A 16495-nucleotide genomic window follows, 5' to 3' on the forward strand; every position below is an offset into this window, starting at 1 on the left:
TACCGTTGCTGTTTGTGGGGCTTGCTACTCACAATTAATCTGCCTTATATCTCACATTACAACAGCGACTAAGCCTCAAAGATATTTAATTGACTGTAAACAACTTCAAGATGTGCTAAGATTGTGAAATTAATTGTCAGTTAGTTAGTTTAGCTTATTGTCATATGTGCCGAGGTACAGTAAAAAGCTTTTCTTGGATGCTAACCAGTCAGCGGAAAGACTATACATGATTACAATTGAGTCATATATAAATGCAAGTTTTTTTAGTTGTCCGAATCATTCCCAGGTTGAGGAGATAAGAAGTACTAACATTTATACAATATCCACCTGGGATATTGTATATTAAAATACATCCACCTGGGATAGCAACATTTGCAACAATTATACTTTTCCTTTTAAGTGACCAACAAAATTTAATCATATTAACTTGGCAAAGCAATTGTAACATGAGGAATTTTCTGACCAGGTGGTTTAATTGATAGGGCGGCACAGTAGAGGTGTAAGAACTTTCTTAATATTTAAATAAGCAGACTATTTCATAAAAAAGGGAAAATGTTTGAATTGATGGGAAGTCATTTGGATGAAAGAATGTTCATTTGATGGTGATGATGAACTGTGGTTATTCAAGGCATTAACCTCCCATTTCCATTCCAAGACTGCACATTTCTCCTACTGTAGAGATACAACGTGGAAATAGGCCCTTCGTCCCACCGACTCGAAGCCGACCAGCGATCACCCTGTACACTAGCACTATCTTACACACTAGCAACAGTTTACAATTATCCAAAGCCAATTCACCTAGAAACCTGTGCGTATTCTAATGTTACTATATGCAACTTCCGTCCCATCTAATCCTCAAAATCAGAATATTGTGTTCTCAGCTTCTCTTTCAGAGCATGCCACAGTTTCTACTGGCAACCTTCATATTATTTATGATTATAAGCACTGATTTTTGCACCTTTTGTCATTTAACTTATTAAAAATATTCCAAGGGAAACACTAAAAAAATGTTGGTCAGAGTATAATCCCAAGATTATTGGGGCAGCACAGTGGTAGAGCTGCTGCCTTACAGCGCAAGAGACCCAGGTTCAATCCTGACCTTGGGTGCTGTCTGTGCAGAGTTTGTATGTTTTCCCTGTGTTCCATGTTGTCCGTCAGTTTTCTCCGGGTGCTCCGGTTTCCTCCCACACTCCAAATACGTACATGTTTGTAGGTTAATTCGCTTCGGTAAAATTGAAAATTGTCCCTAGTGTGTACGATAGTGCTAGTGTACGGGATGATCGCTGGTCGGCACGGACTCAGTTGGCCAAAGGGCCTATTTCCATAGTATATCTCTAAAGTCTAAAATCTAAAGTAAAGCTACCCTTTCAGATTATACCACAGATTCTAATAGCAACTATTATACTATTTCTGTATATAAGCGCTTTATCTCCTAGGCACTTTACATCATTTAACATGTTAAAAGTATTCCCAGGGACACACTAAAAAAATGTTGGTCTAACTATAAACCCAAGATTTTTTTGGAATTTATGTTGTTATACCACCTTTCTCGAGGTATAAAATTATTCCACTGCTGGTGAACCAGTCCAAGAGCATCCAAACACAAAGTCATGGTGCAGCTTGGAAGACCTTGGCTAGGGTCCATTTGGAGTATTGTGTTCTGGTCACCCCATTGCAGGAAGGATGTGGAGGCTTTGGAGGATGCAGAAGACGTTTACCAGAATGATGCCTGGATTAGAGAGTATTAGGTGCAGCGAAAGGTTGAACAAATTTGTATTGGTTTCTCTCGAACACATGAGACTGAGGGGAGATCTAATAGTGGTATATACAATTATGAGAGGCATCGAGAAAGTAGAGTCAGAACCTTTATCCCAGGTTGTAAATGTCAAAAACTAGAGAGTTTAGCTTTGAGGGAAGCGAGGCAAAATTTAAAAGAGATGAGCTGGGCAAGTTTTTTTACATGGAGAGTGGTGGGTGCCTGGAACAGGCTACCAGTGGGGGTGGTGGAGGCAGATACAATAGTGGAGTTTAAGGGGCTTTTAGATGGGCACATGGATATGCAGAGAATGGAAGGATATGTATTCCATGCAGACAGAAGATTAGTTTGTCTTAGCATCATGTTTGGCTTGGATATTGTGGGTTGAAGGGCTGTTCCTGTGCTGAGTCTGAGGAAGGGTCTCGACCCAAAACATCACCTATTCTTTTTCTCCAGGGAAGCTGCCTGACCCGCTGAGTTACTCCAGCTTTTTGTGTCCATCTGTGTTTCACTAAGTTCGATGTGCTATGTTCAGTCTGATCACTGGTCTGATTTGGCTGTAGTCAGAGCATGAGATGGAGCCCAGACTGCAGCAATAAGCAATAGCAAGATTAATCTCCAACCAGAAATTCTTCCCCCCTCCTTCCCCTCCCCGTGGCCACCGCATGTGCCATGTATGTAATCATGTCTGGGCCTGGAATAAGCCATCTCTTGCAGCAAACTGGCTCCTGCCCCTCAATCCCAACGACACTCATGAATTAAAATCACTTGGGCAACTTGCACAGTGGAGCTTTACAACAACGCCAACAAGTGGGCACATTTGATACTAAGAGACGAAGGGAAAATAACATTGGGAGCAAACGTCTGCACTGAAATTCAATCTTTCAACTGTGCCACTCTGCAGCAATAACATAAAAACATAAAAATGCTGAATTTTCAATGGCATTCTTTACATTTTGCAGAGTATCTTCAGCGGGAGATTCACCGAGGCACAGGTTTGACGAATGAATTTTGCTAATCCTTCAAAGGCTCCTTTATTATTGTCCGTCTCCCAAAACCCTGCCACTCTTACTTTAATAAAGAGCACTGATGTATTAATACCTTCTGAAACCTTTGAGGGATGTGTTCCATTGTTATGGCATTCTATTATGTGATTGTGGAGTGGCACAGTGGCGCAGCGGTAGTGTTGCTACCTTACAGCGGCAGAGACCCGGGTTCGATCCTGACTATGGGTGCTGTTTGTACGGTGTTTGTACTTGATTGACTGAGATTCCCCAGGGTGCTCCAGTTTCCTCCCACAGTCCAAAGACGTACAGATTTGTAGGTTATTTGGCTTCAGTAAAAATAAATTGTAAATTCTCATTGTCCCTTGTGTGTAGGATAGTGCTCGTGTAAGGGAATCGCTGGTTGGCGCGGATTGGGTGGGCCGCAGGGCCATTTCTGCGCCGTATCTCTAAACTAAACTAATTCATTTCAATTCTCAAAAAAGATGACACGTACAATTTTCAACCCAACCTTCACTTGTGTTTCAATTAACTGAATCTGCTCATGGTCTAAGCAACACAACTGGAAGGAAAATGGTATTCAGTGAAATCCATCCGATAATGCAATGTTAAAATATATACGCTTCGTTATCCTTATTGCTGAAATCCTGGGAAACAATGAAATTCTATTTTCTTAAACATTAGGTAAAATTTTATTTGTGGTAACATAGAAACATAGAAAATAGGTACAGATTAGGCCATTCGGCCCTTTGTGCCAGCTTCGCCAGTCAATATGATTATGGCTGATCATCCAAAATCAGTACCCCATTCCTGCTTTCTCCCCATATCCCTTTTCGATTAGGCTTAAGAGCTAGATCTAACTCTCTCTTGAAAACATCCAGTGAATTGGCCTCCACTACCTTCTGTGGCAGAGAATTCCACAGATTCACAACTCTCTGGGTGAAAAAGGTTTTCCTCATCTCGGTCCTAAATGGCCTACCCCTTATTCTTAAACTGTGACCCCTGCTTCTGGTTACTTGAGTATCCTGTTGTAGAAACTTCAACTTTATCATCATTGAAATCCAAGAGTATGATAATCACAAGGTTGCTGAATTGGGCAAATCTAGACACCAAATTAAAAACCTGTCTCATTGCATGCTACTGTAATTGGATATTCAAAATGAAACATGGTATCAAATGCAGTAGAAATTCTCAACAATCTTTCTCAAATATTATTTTGTGTTTTGCAGATTTAATGCTCATTTATTTTAAAGTTTTCTAAAATTAGATTTTCTGCTGCAAATGAGACTAACCTGAAAATCCTCAGAGTAACTAAAGTACATTTCAGACCATCAGTCTGAAGAAGGGTTCCAACCCAAAACATCACCTAGCCATGTTCGCCAGGGAAGCTGCCTGGCCTGCTGACTTACTCTAACACTTTGTGTCTTTTTTTGTAAACCAGTACCTGCAGTTCCTTGTTTCTACATTTCAAATATAGCTTTGGTGATGTCAAGAAAATCAAGATGTATTTTGACAATGGGTTGATGAAACATAAAATCACAGGTGTATGGATAGGAAAGGTTTAGAGGGATTTAAGCCAAATGTGGGCGGGTGGGACAGGTTAATGGGGCATCTTGGTCAGCATGGGCAAGTTGGGCTGAGGGGCCTGTTTCCGTGCACTGTCACTATAGACTCTATAGGTCATTCAATATTTACCTTTCAATCGCACTTTTATACAATTTGAAAAAGAAATGTGAAAGCATTAAGAAAGTCACAGTGGAATCAATTCAGCATAGCTCACCATTACATCATGTTAAATTATCTGGAAACAAGATGTTGTACAGGCTCCTGCCAAACAGGAACTCTGCCAAGGCATAATCACCTTACTTACTGGAAAATTACAGTACCTTCATAAACAGTCCACTCCGAGTACATGGTGATTTAAGATTTCCTTTCAAATTTTGTAATTCACATAGGAGCTGATCGAGTCACTTGCCTAAAATTCTGCAGAACCACACAGATACAATAGCTTTGACAGTAGAGGGTCATGGAGAGAGTCATAGTCATACAGCGTGGAAACAGGCCCTTCGGCCCAACTTGCCCACACCAGTCAACATGCCACATTTACAGTAGTCCCACCTGCCCATGTTCGGCCCATATCCCTTTAAACCTACAATAAACACAGAGAGCTGGAGTAACTCAGCAGGTCAGGCAACATCTCTGAAGATAAAGAACGGGTGACGTTTCGGGTCGGAACACTTGTTCAGAAACTTTGCCCATTCTTTTTCTCCAGAGATGCTGCCTGATCCGGTGAGTTACTCCAGTGTGTCTATCTTTGGTATAAACCAGCATTTGCAGTTCCTTTCTACACAATCCCTTTAAAACTATCATGTCCATATACATAGAAACATAGAAAATAGGTGCAGGAGGAGGCTATCTGGCCCTTCCAGCCAGCACCGCCATTCATTGTGATCATGGCTGATCGTACCTGTCTAAATATTTTAGGATACACTCAGGATACAAATCAAATGACCTTCCTTTAACGTCGGATTTCTGAAATACAAAAGCAGAATGTTTACATGTTGTGATAGACAATAGATGGGACAGACCGCTCGATCCTTTTTATGGAAATATTAAAGATAAGATGGCATAGCTTTAATGCGCGAGGGACAAAGTTTAAAGGTGATGTGTAGGGCACTTTTATTTTAAACACAGAGTGGAGCATGCCTGGGTCGCGCTGCCAGGATGGTGGTGGAGGCAGATACAATAGTGGCATTTAAAAGACATTTGTAGAGCCACATGAATGGGCAGGGAATGGAGGAATAGGGATCAGGTGCAGGCTGAGATTAGTTTGACATGGCATTATGTTCGGCATGGACATTGGGCGCAGAAGGCCCTGTCCTTTACTGTTCTATATAACATACTAGACCAAGTGCAGACCCGTTGGGTCTGTTGCCCCAACGTGCGGTTGTGGGGGGGGGGAGGCGGCATGCAGCGTCACACACACTAACTATCCCCCCCCCGCACACACTCCCCTTGATATTATATTAATATTATTAATTTGCTCCTTTTACCCCATAACCACCCTATCTACTGACGCATAGCCCCCAACTTGCAGTCACATCTAGAGAGGGGGGCGGGCGGGGGTAGAGAGTGAGGGCAGAGAGAGAAGGGGCAGAGACAGAGAGAGAGACAGAGACAGAGAGAGAGGGGGGGAGAGGGAGAGGGGGGGGGGAGGGGAGGGGGGGGGGGGGGGGGGGGGTGGAGAGGGAGGGGAGGGGAGGGGGGGGGGAGAGAGAGAGGCGAGGGGAGGGGAGGAGAGAGGGGGTGAGAGTGAGGGGGAGAGAGAGGGGGTGCTGAGAGGAGGGGGGGATGGGGGAGCAGGGAGGGGGAGGGTGGAGGGAAAAGGGTAGGGGGTGTGGAGGGGAGGGGGGTTTAGGGGAGGGAGGGTGGGGGAGGATATGGAGGGGAGGAGGGGGAGAGAAAGATGGGAGATAGAGAGAGGGGGGGAGAGTAGGGAATTGGGGGGGGGAGGGGGGGGAGAGAGGGGGGGAGGAGAGGGCGAGGGGGGAGAAGCGGGGGGGAGGGGGAGAGAGGGGGGTGCTGGAGAGGGAGAGGGGGTGAGAGAGGGGAGCTGGGGGTGAGGGAGGGAGAGAGAGGGGGGAGAGGGGGGCTGAGAGGAGGTAGGGGGGGTGTGGAGGGGAGGGGGGTTTAGGGGAGGGAGGGGTGGGGGAGGGGATGGAGGGGGGGAAAAAAAAGAGGGGAGAGAGGGGGGGGAGAGGAGGGGTGGGGGAGGGGGGAGAGGGGGGAGGAGAGGGGGGGGAGGGGAGAGGGGGAGATAGGAGAGAGGGGAGGAAAGATGGGAGATAGAGAGGGGGGGAGAGTAGGGAATTGGGGGAGAGGAGGGAGGGGGGGGGGAGGGGGGGGGGGGGGGGGGAGGGAGTGGGGGGGGGGGGGGGGGGGGGGCGGACAGGGGGGGGGGGGGGGGGGGGGGGGGGGGGGGGGGGGGGGGGGGAGGGGGGGAAGGGGGGGGGGGTGGGATGGAGGTGGGGGGGGGGGGGGGGAAAAGGGGGAGAGGAGGGGAGGGGGGGAGAGGAGGGGGAGAGGGGGAGAGAGGAGGGGAGAGAGAAAGAGAGAGAGAGAGTGCCTTTTTACTTCAAACCAACCATATTTTCATTTTCAAACCACATTAAGGGCACTCACAGTTGAGTAGACATGTGTTCAGTGTTATTCAGAGCTCAGAGAGACCTGACCTCCATCTTGCAGAGACTGAGTGAGGTACACCACTTCCTGGTTTTATAGTCCCTCCCCCTCCCTCCAGCAGGGGCAGCAGAGAGAGTGGTGAAATTTTAAAAAACATTAATATCTCTCTGATTTTTCATCAATGGGGAAAATCCTCTGGTACAGGAAGGCAGACTTGGGCTCTGAGCGAGGTGGCCAAAAATGACGGCCGTAGGTGGCGGCGTTCTCTCGGAAATCGCAGCACAGTGGGCCAAAAGCGGTCAAGATCAGACTTTTAGTAATATAGATGGGAGGGAGCCTGCTATCAAAACAGAAAAAATTGAAAATATGGGGCATGCCATCCAGAATCTGTGGAGGGAGGAAAGTAAATTTATTCTTTCAGGTTGCTGACCTGTGCTGACGTAAAGTCAGCAACCTGAAATGTTAGCTTTTCTCTCTCTATACATGTGTCCTTACATGTTGAGTATTTCCCACAATTACTGTAATTATTTGATTCTACTAGTATTATAGTTGAACAATAATTTTTAATTATCAGTCCAGATTGGGTCTGGTTTATTTCAGGGATCATGAAGCACTTTGAAATTATTTCTGCTTTTTATATGTATATAGAAATGAATTGTGGATACTATCCATGGACTGAGAGATTTAGCAGCTGAATCTTTTGCTGTCGTGTTTCTGGCATACAGACCAAAGGTTCTATTTTTGAGTTTCTATTTACGTTAAATCTTTCGGATAATGTATAATTTAAACCACTTCATATTGATACAAATGTAACATATCTATACAACCATCTGCAGTGAATGCCGGTAATTTTACGGGTATTTAAAATCTTTCCAAAGTGCATCAAATGTAGGCAAAAAATATATAGTTGTTCCTACAACTTAAGTGGAGGAAGGAACTGCAGGTGCTGGTTTATACAAAACAATCTCCTGGTTGCCAAACATTCCAACTCCCATTCCCATACTGACCTTTCTGTCCTGGGCCTCCTCCACTGTCAAGAGTGAGGCCACAGCATCTCATATTTCGCTTGGGCAGTTTTGAAACCCAGCAGTATGAACGTTGATTTCTCTACTTTCAAGTATCCCTTGCATTCCCTCTTTCCCCCCTTCCCCACCCTAGTCATCCTACTAGTTCCACTGTCCACATCCTTGTATCCCTTCGTTATCACCTCTTCGCCAGCCAACAATGGGCCATTATATGCTCGACCCTTCCTTGGTCATCTGTTGCCGGCCTTGATTTATTCTGGTCTTTTCCTACCTCCAGTCCCCCCCCCCCCCCCAAACTCTACTTTCAGTCTGAAGAAGTGTTCCAACCCAAAAGCATCACCCATCCTTTTTCTCCAGGGATGTTGCCTGAACCGCTGAGTTACTCCAGCACTTGTGTCTACCTTCCCTAGAATTTAAGTGTTGTGAGGTGATTTAGTGTTTCATATTAGCTGAAAATGCTGGAAACACTTAGCAGGTCAGGTAGCCTTTGTTAAAAAAAAAATATATTTATATGTGTGTATCAATGTATAAACTGTTTATTCTAGCTTTCCGGCATCTGCTACTTGCTGATTTTCATGTGGGCAACTGTTGCTCTCTGCATATATGTCCATGTGGAATGAAAACACTAATTCAACCCCTTCTCCATTATGATGTGGAATCTGGCTATGTGGGGTCTAAGGGGACGATATTTATCAAGTCACAGTCAAAATTCAACATGATATCAGCAGTGACACTAGAATCTAATTAGATCTCAAATGATGGGTCAAACATAACAAATTAAATTGTTTGTAGAAGGGTCCCGACCCAAAACATCACCAGTCCATATATTCTTAAGAGATGTTTCCTGACCTGCTGACTTACTCCAGAACTTTGTGTCTTTAAATTTTTTTTAATTGTTTCATTGTTTAAGACATTCTGTGTGAATGAATCTCTTCTATCAGGTAGAGACAATTTCAAAGGTGAAATGTCATCTATCCATGTTCTCCAGTGATGCTGCCTGACCCTATGAGTTACTCCAGCACTGTATCCTTGCTTTGTACTTTAAAAGAAAATTGTCTCATTGTTTATTACATTCTGAGTGAGTGAGGCATTGAATCCTTTTTTATCAGGATAGCCCATCTCAAAAGAGAAATGTTGCCTATACCTGTTCTCCAGATGTTGCCTGAACTGCTGGGTGAAAACAACACTTTGTGTCCTTAAAAAAAAAACGTTTTTTAAAACATTCTGAGTGAATGAGGCATTGAATCTTTTATCAGGAAGAGAACATTTCAAAAGAAGAAACATAAAAATAACTTTAAAGATGATAAATCTACGCATTCTTTGACTTTTTGGATTCATTCATTATATCAGCAAAGCCACTTCAGAAATGCAGCAATATGCCATCTACTGGATTTTTGTAGTCTTACAACATATTAAATGAACACATCCTCCGTTCAGTTCCCCAATGATCCCAAACGTCCTGTAACCTGTCACATTGATTCTCCATCCCTTTCCCACTCCATCTCTCCGTCATCAGCTACCCATATTGTTCCAATGATGCCCAACATAAGCTTAGAGAACAGCACTTCATCTTCTGAGTAGGAAGGGATTGCATACCTTGAGGGGATTTCACTCTTCAGTCTGCAGAAGGGTCTTGACACAAAACGTCACACATTCCTTTTCTCCAGAGATGCTGCCTGACCCGCTGAGTTACTCCAGCATTTTATGTCTAACCTCATCTTCTGACTTGACACATTATATTTGAATTGTACAATTTCGGGTGAACTTTGATTTTTCACAGATTTGTTTCAATTTTGTATGATTGAAAGATGCAGGCCCTTCAACCCATTGAATCCACACTAACCATCGTTCACCCATTTGCACTGGTTTTATGTTATCCCACTTTCGCATCCGCTCAACACACACTAATAGTTTACAGAGGCCAATTCACTTACAAACCTGCACGCCTTTGGGATGTGGGAATAAATCCACGTGGTCACAGGGGGAACATGGAATCTATCAGCTGTGCCATGATTTGTTCCATTTCAATTTGTCTGTATCATTTTGATCCACCCATCTGCTAATCATTCCCACCTCCCCCCACCTAACACTTGCCAGTCTTTGTCCTAACCCCACTCCTCTTTTCCAGCACTCTCCCCCTTGCTCCAATCAGTCTGAAGGGTCCTGACCCTTTAGGACAGCACAGTTGCACAGCGGTAGAGTTGCTGCCTTACAGCGCCAGAGACCGGGGTTCAATTGGCTTCCGTAAACTGTCCCTAGTGTGTAGGATAGTGCTACAGGGTGTACAGGGTGATCGCTTGTCAGCATGGACTTAGTAGGCCGAAGAGCCCGTTTCCACACTGTATCTCTAAAATCTAAAGTAGACCTGAAACATCATTTGGGTCTCCACCGATGCTGCCTGACCCGCTGAGCTCCTACAGCATTTAGTTTTTGCACTTGATTCCAGCATCTAGTTTCTTGTGTCTCCGTCTTAACTTAAAACATTTTTTTTTCACTTTTCCAATTGATCTGAAATGTAGACTGATTTTCTCGGCACTGTTGTTGCCAGGCCTGTTCAGATTTCCAGTTTTAGCATTTTATATTCTGAAATGTGGTGTTTTGCGGAACTGCCTTCGATCTGGAGACTATTTACAAAGTTTCTTGATGTTCCTGGGTTTCCAAGAACTCATGATTAGAAGGAACTTACTAAAACCTAATCTTTTATTCCTTGCCAATCTTACATATGGTTTAGTTGACAATTAAGGAAACAAAGTCCCCCCCCCCAACAGGAAGGAACCGCAGATGCAGCCGTCCCCGCAAAACGGCAAATGATTCCGGGAATGCCAAGGCGAGAGGGAGGGAGTGAGAAAGCGAGAGAGATCCAAAGGACGGATTCGGATCCCAACTACACCCCGCTGAGACCGCGCCAGAAGTTTTAAACCTATGCCCCCCCCCCCAGTTTGTGCTACGTGGACCAAGACACCACGTTGTAAACAACCACATTCGCTACTTTTTCTGGGAGTTCGTGTTCTGCCACAGTCCCGCCAGCGGTTTACAGCTGTTTGATAACCGCTTCAGGAAGGAGCGGGTGGCCTACGAGTTGAGCGTCCAGGAGGTGAACTCCGTTTGCGGTGGAGGGACGCCAGGTATGATGAGGGCCAAGTTCTTAGACAGTCATTATGGAATTGGGAAAAGTTCCAATGAGCTGGTGAAAGACGTGGACTGCCCTTACAGCACCACTTTCCTCCACACTCTCCATCTCATGGAGACTGGAAACTGAAAAGTAAGGAACCCCGTCCCCCTCCATTTCCATCACAATGAGGAATGTGGGGAAAATGCTGTGGAGGATGGTCATGTCAACTTTTATGTGGTTGTGTGTCTTATTGCTTTTTTTAGTAAGGCTGTATGGTAAATCGAATATCACTGTACCTTAATTGGTACACGTGACAATAAGACAATAAATTGAACCTTGAACATGGCTTAGTAGTAAAATATTTGTGTGCGTTCAAAATAGTAATATCAATCAAGTTTACATTTATTGTCACATGCACCAATTAAGGTACAGTGATATTTGAGTTACCATATAGCCATATAGGGAAGCGCCGATTCGGGACTTACCGTCCCGACAAGAGGGCCTGCATATCTGGCCGCCTGCAGCGGCGACTACGGAGGTTTATGGCCCCGAGGACTGACTGTACTTTGTGCCTTCCACCACAGCGAAGAATGCTGTGGTGGATGTTTGTGTTAAATTTTGTTTGTGTTCTTTTTTGATTGTACCGCTGTTGGCAAATTCATTTCACTGCACTTTATTGGGTTTGTGATGAATAAAACTGGTTGATTGATTGATACAAGTAAAAAAGAACACAATAAATTTAACATAAACATCCATCACAATGGAATCAACATTCCTCACTGTGATGGAAGGTAATAAAATTTAGTCATCTTTCTCCTTTGTTCACCCGTGGTGGTCGGGGCTTTTGAACCCTCAGCACTGCCTCTGCCGAAGGTCCGCTGTTCAAGCCCTCTCGTGGGGATGATGGAAACTCTGGTGTCGGGACGGATCGGAACACTCCGCGGAATGGAGCTCCCGAGTCGACCCCTTTCTTACCAGAGACCGCTGCTTCATGGTGTTAAAGTCCACAGGCCCTGCAGTTGGAGCACTTTCACAGCGATCCTCGGCAACGGATCGCCCGCTCCGCGATGGTATGTCTTGCAGCTTGAAGCTTGCAGCTTGAAGCTCTGGGCCGGTCTCCAGGAAAGGCTGCACCATAAAAGTTGTTAAGCTGCAGGGGGTGGGGGGAGGACGGAGAAAGATCACATCTCCGTCAAGGTAAGTGTCTGAAAAAGGTTTCCCCCCTATTCAGCCCCCACATAAAACATACCGAGAAACATTAAAACATACATTTTAGACACACTAAAAATAACAAAAAAAGTCAAAACAGACACACAGGCCGCTGGCAAGGCTGCCATCACAATAAATATACCAAGACATGCAAGGAGTTTTAAGGGGTGTTGACCAAAGGATTAGTCGTAGCTCTCATGAATGGTTCAGGAGTAAGGAAGTAAGGCAATGGAAGTAGAAAGGTGTAACACCACACACACATTATTTTGAGAGAGGGAGTGAGAAAGAGGGCATGAGAGCAAAAGAGGGAGGTGAGAGAGGGAGAGGAGGGAAAGAGGGGGCTGGGGAAGAGGGGACAAGTGGGGCAGGGAAGGGGGTAACCCCTCATCCTCCAGCACTCCAAGCAATAGAGTTCTAGCCTAGTCAACCTCTCATAGAAACATAGACATAGAAAATAGGTGCTGGAGGAGGCCATTCGGCCCTTCGAGCCTGCACCGCCATTCAATATGAACATGGCTGATCATCAGCCATGATCCCTATAGCTCAGGCCCTCGAGTCCAGGCAACGTCCTCAAAAATCTTCTCTGCACTCTTTCCAGCTTGGCAACATCTTTCCTATAACATGGTGACCAAAATTGAACAGAATACTCTAAACGTGGCTTCACCAACATCTTATATAACTGCAACATAACTCATATAACTCCCAACTTCTATACTCACACTTCTATACTATACACACTACCTTGGATTGGCCTGGTACAGTGCAGGAAGTTGAATCAGTGATCGCCGATCTCTTTGGATTCTGTTTAGAGACAGAAAGCAAACTCCAATGTGCTGATGTTAGATTCTTCACAGGGTACAGCGGAAACGCAAGGGACTGCATTAGCTCTCTTGTACTAACACCAGGGGTTCTGACTGATCCTATGCCAAGTTAAGAGAAACTGTGAATCCATTCAATGGAGTCGAGAGAGCCTGCCACAAAGAAGCAAAGCACATTAAATAATTTACATTACATTGCATATAGATATGTTAAACGTCCAGTGCGCTCTTGGGTGGTTCAGCTTATTTGTTTAAAAGATTTTTGCTTGATTCATTATTAAAAGCTTGAATTCTTTGTATGTTTCCGGGAGCCAAAATCAGAGACAATGTTTGGATAGGTTTGACAGCCGCCTACTGCAGAGAGCATGGCCTGGAATTGTCAAGACCTTTTACCATGTGCTTCTCAGATATGTCTCAATCCATACCATCCGCTGCATATTAAAGTAAAGGCAATACAGTGGCAGAGTTGCTGCCTTACAGCCCCAGAGACCCAGGTTCAATCCCAACTACGGGTGCTGTCTGTACGGAGTTTGTACGTTCTGTGACCAAATGGGCTTTCTCCGGGTGCGCCAGATTCCTCCCACACTACAAAGACGTGCGGGTTTGTAGGTTAATTGGCTTCAGTAAAAAAAATTGTAAATTGTCCCGAGTGTGCAGGATAGTGTTAGCGCACGGGGTGATCGCTGGTCGGCGTGGACTCGGTTGGTCGAAGGGCCTGTTTCTGCGCTGTATCTCTAAAATATAAAGTCTAAACCATTTGTATTAATCTCTACATCTGGTATCAACCAGTCAGCAGCAATATAACCTCAGATGGTAATGGGGTCAATGTATCAAACATAGAAACATAGAAATTAGGTGCAGGAGTAGGCCATTCGGCCCTTCGAGCCTGCACCGCCATTTAATATGATCATGGCTGATCATCCAACTCAGTATCCCGTACCTGCCTTCTCTCCATACCCTCTGATCCCCTTGGCCACAAGGGCCACATCTAACTCCCTCTTAAATATAGCCAATGAACTGGCCTCAACTACCCTCTGTGGCAGAGAGTTCCAGAGATTCACCACTCTCTGTGTGAAAAAAGTTCTCCTCATCTCGGTTTTAAAGGATTTCCCCCTTATCCTTAAGCTGTGACCCCTTGTCCTGGACTTCCCCAACATCGGGGACAATCTTCCTGCATCTAGCCTGTCCAACCCCTTAAGAATTTTGTAAGTTTCTATAAGATCCCCTCTCAATCTCCTAAATTCAAGAGAGTATAAACCAAGTCTATCCAGTCTTTCTTCATAAGACAGTCCTGACATCCCAGGAATCAGTCTGGTGAACCTTCTCTGCACTCCCTCTATGGCAATAATGTCCTTCCTCAGATTTGGAGACCAAAACTGCACGCAATACTCCAGGTGTGGTCTCACCAAGACCCTATACAACTGCAGTAGAACCTCCCTGCTCCTATACTCAAATCCTCTTGCTATGAAAGCCAACATGCCATTCGCTTTCTTTACTACCTGCTGCACCTGCATGCCTACCTTCAATGACTGGTGTACCATGACACCCAGGTCTCGCTGCATCTCCCCCTTTCCCAATCGGCCACCGTTTAGATAATAATCTGCTTTCCCGTTTTTGCCACCAAAATGGATAACCTCACATTTATCCACATTAAACTGCATCTGCCAAACATTTTCCCACTCACCCAGCCTATCCAAGTCACCTTGCAGTCTCCTAGCATCCTCCTCACACCTAACACTGCACCCCCCAGCTTAGTGTCATCCGCAAACTTGGAGATATTGCCTTCAATTCCCTCATCCAGATCATTAATATATATTGTAAATAGCTGGGGTCCCAGTACTGAGCCTTGCGGTACCCCACTAGTCACTGCCTGCCATTGTGAAAAGGACCCGTTTACCAAGGCTGATAATGCACTATACTACCCCCCAGTATAGTGCATTATCAAGGCTGATAATGCACTATACCATGACAGGATGACGATTTTCTGATGCCATTTCCCATGAACTATTATAAATCATTGACAGATATAGCATGGAAACAGACCCTTTCGTCCACCGAGACCATGCTGACCATTGATCACCAGTTCACAGAAGTTCTACGTTATCCCACTCACTGCACACCAGTAAAATAATTACAGAGGCCAATTAACCTACAAACCCACACAGATTTGAGATGAGAGAGGAAACCGGAGCACCCGGAGGAAAACCTATGGTCATAGGGAGAAGACGCACACTCCAGTCAGAACCCAAGGTCAGGATTGAACCCGGGTCTCTGCCGTTTTTTGGCAGCAGCTTCAGCAGCTGCGACACTGTCCAAATAGGGTAAGGAAGTTATTACCCTTGGCCTATTCAACGTTTGTGCCTCAGTGAATATCACAAAATTAGATACTTTGCTCATTCGAACATTGCAAGAGTAACTGAAATTGAAAAAAAACTTAATTGGTTGTTAAATCTCTTGTGACATCCTGCAGTAGTGACGGGCAGTGTACAAGTTATTATACTGAAAGGACATGGGCTTATCAGGTTCCTATTCAGAAGCTCACATAACTGCTGTTTATATCACGATTTTGTTACACTGAGGCTGGAAGTAAATGGCCATGTTTATTAAATATCCAATCTCCAATATGAAGTATTGACTAAGGCATACATATTATCATTTAATTAAAATTGTGTTACTTAAAAGATTCTACAGCACAATATTCAAAGCACTGTATGTTTTCAAGCTCAATCATTTTAAATTATACACAGCACATTTTGAATCTTATTTGCATGTATTTTTCAGTGCAAGTACTTTTACTTTTCCATGCTCAGTTTAATTCCCCGAAGTTAATTTTTAACACAAGGGCCAGAAAAGGTATTTATTTTCTGTACGTAGTTCAATTATTATTGCTCATGATTTGTTTGCAAATTAATGTTGCATTGAAATAACAATTTTCCTTTACAGGATGGTTCAATTATAGTGCAAAGGGGATATATGTTGAAGCCTGGATTTTGTATTAAAAATACAAGATGTTTCGATTAGACAGTATCATCTTGTAAGCCCATCTGTGCAGTATGTAATGGCAACATCAAGTTTCTTTCCAAAATGACCTGGTCCAGTACATTGATAAGAAAAATAGCATCACTTTACATGAAGGATACAAAATCGCAGCAGCATCTGCCGGAAAACAGATGTCGGGTTTATGGGGAGAAGGCAGGAGAATGCAGTTGAGAGAAAAAGATAGATCAGCCATGATTGAATGGCTGAAGAGACTTGATGGGCCATATGGCCTAATTCTGTTCCTAGAACCTATGAAAACCATCAACTCAACATTTTCAAATACAGAAATGTATACCTGAAACGGTTAGGTGTGAGCTTGTGTTTGTGAATATTTAAGAGTAATGAATTGT

This window comes from Leucoraja erinacea, chromosome 13 (genome assembly GCF_028641065.1).
Source record: "Leucoraja erinacea ecotype New England chromosome 13, Leri_hhj_1, whole genome shotgun sequence".
Classification (NCBI taxonomy): domain Eukaryota; kingdom Metazoa; phylum Chordata; class Chondrichthyes; order Rajiformes; family Rajidae; genus Leucoraja; species Leucoraja erinaceus.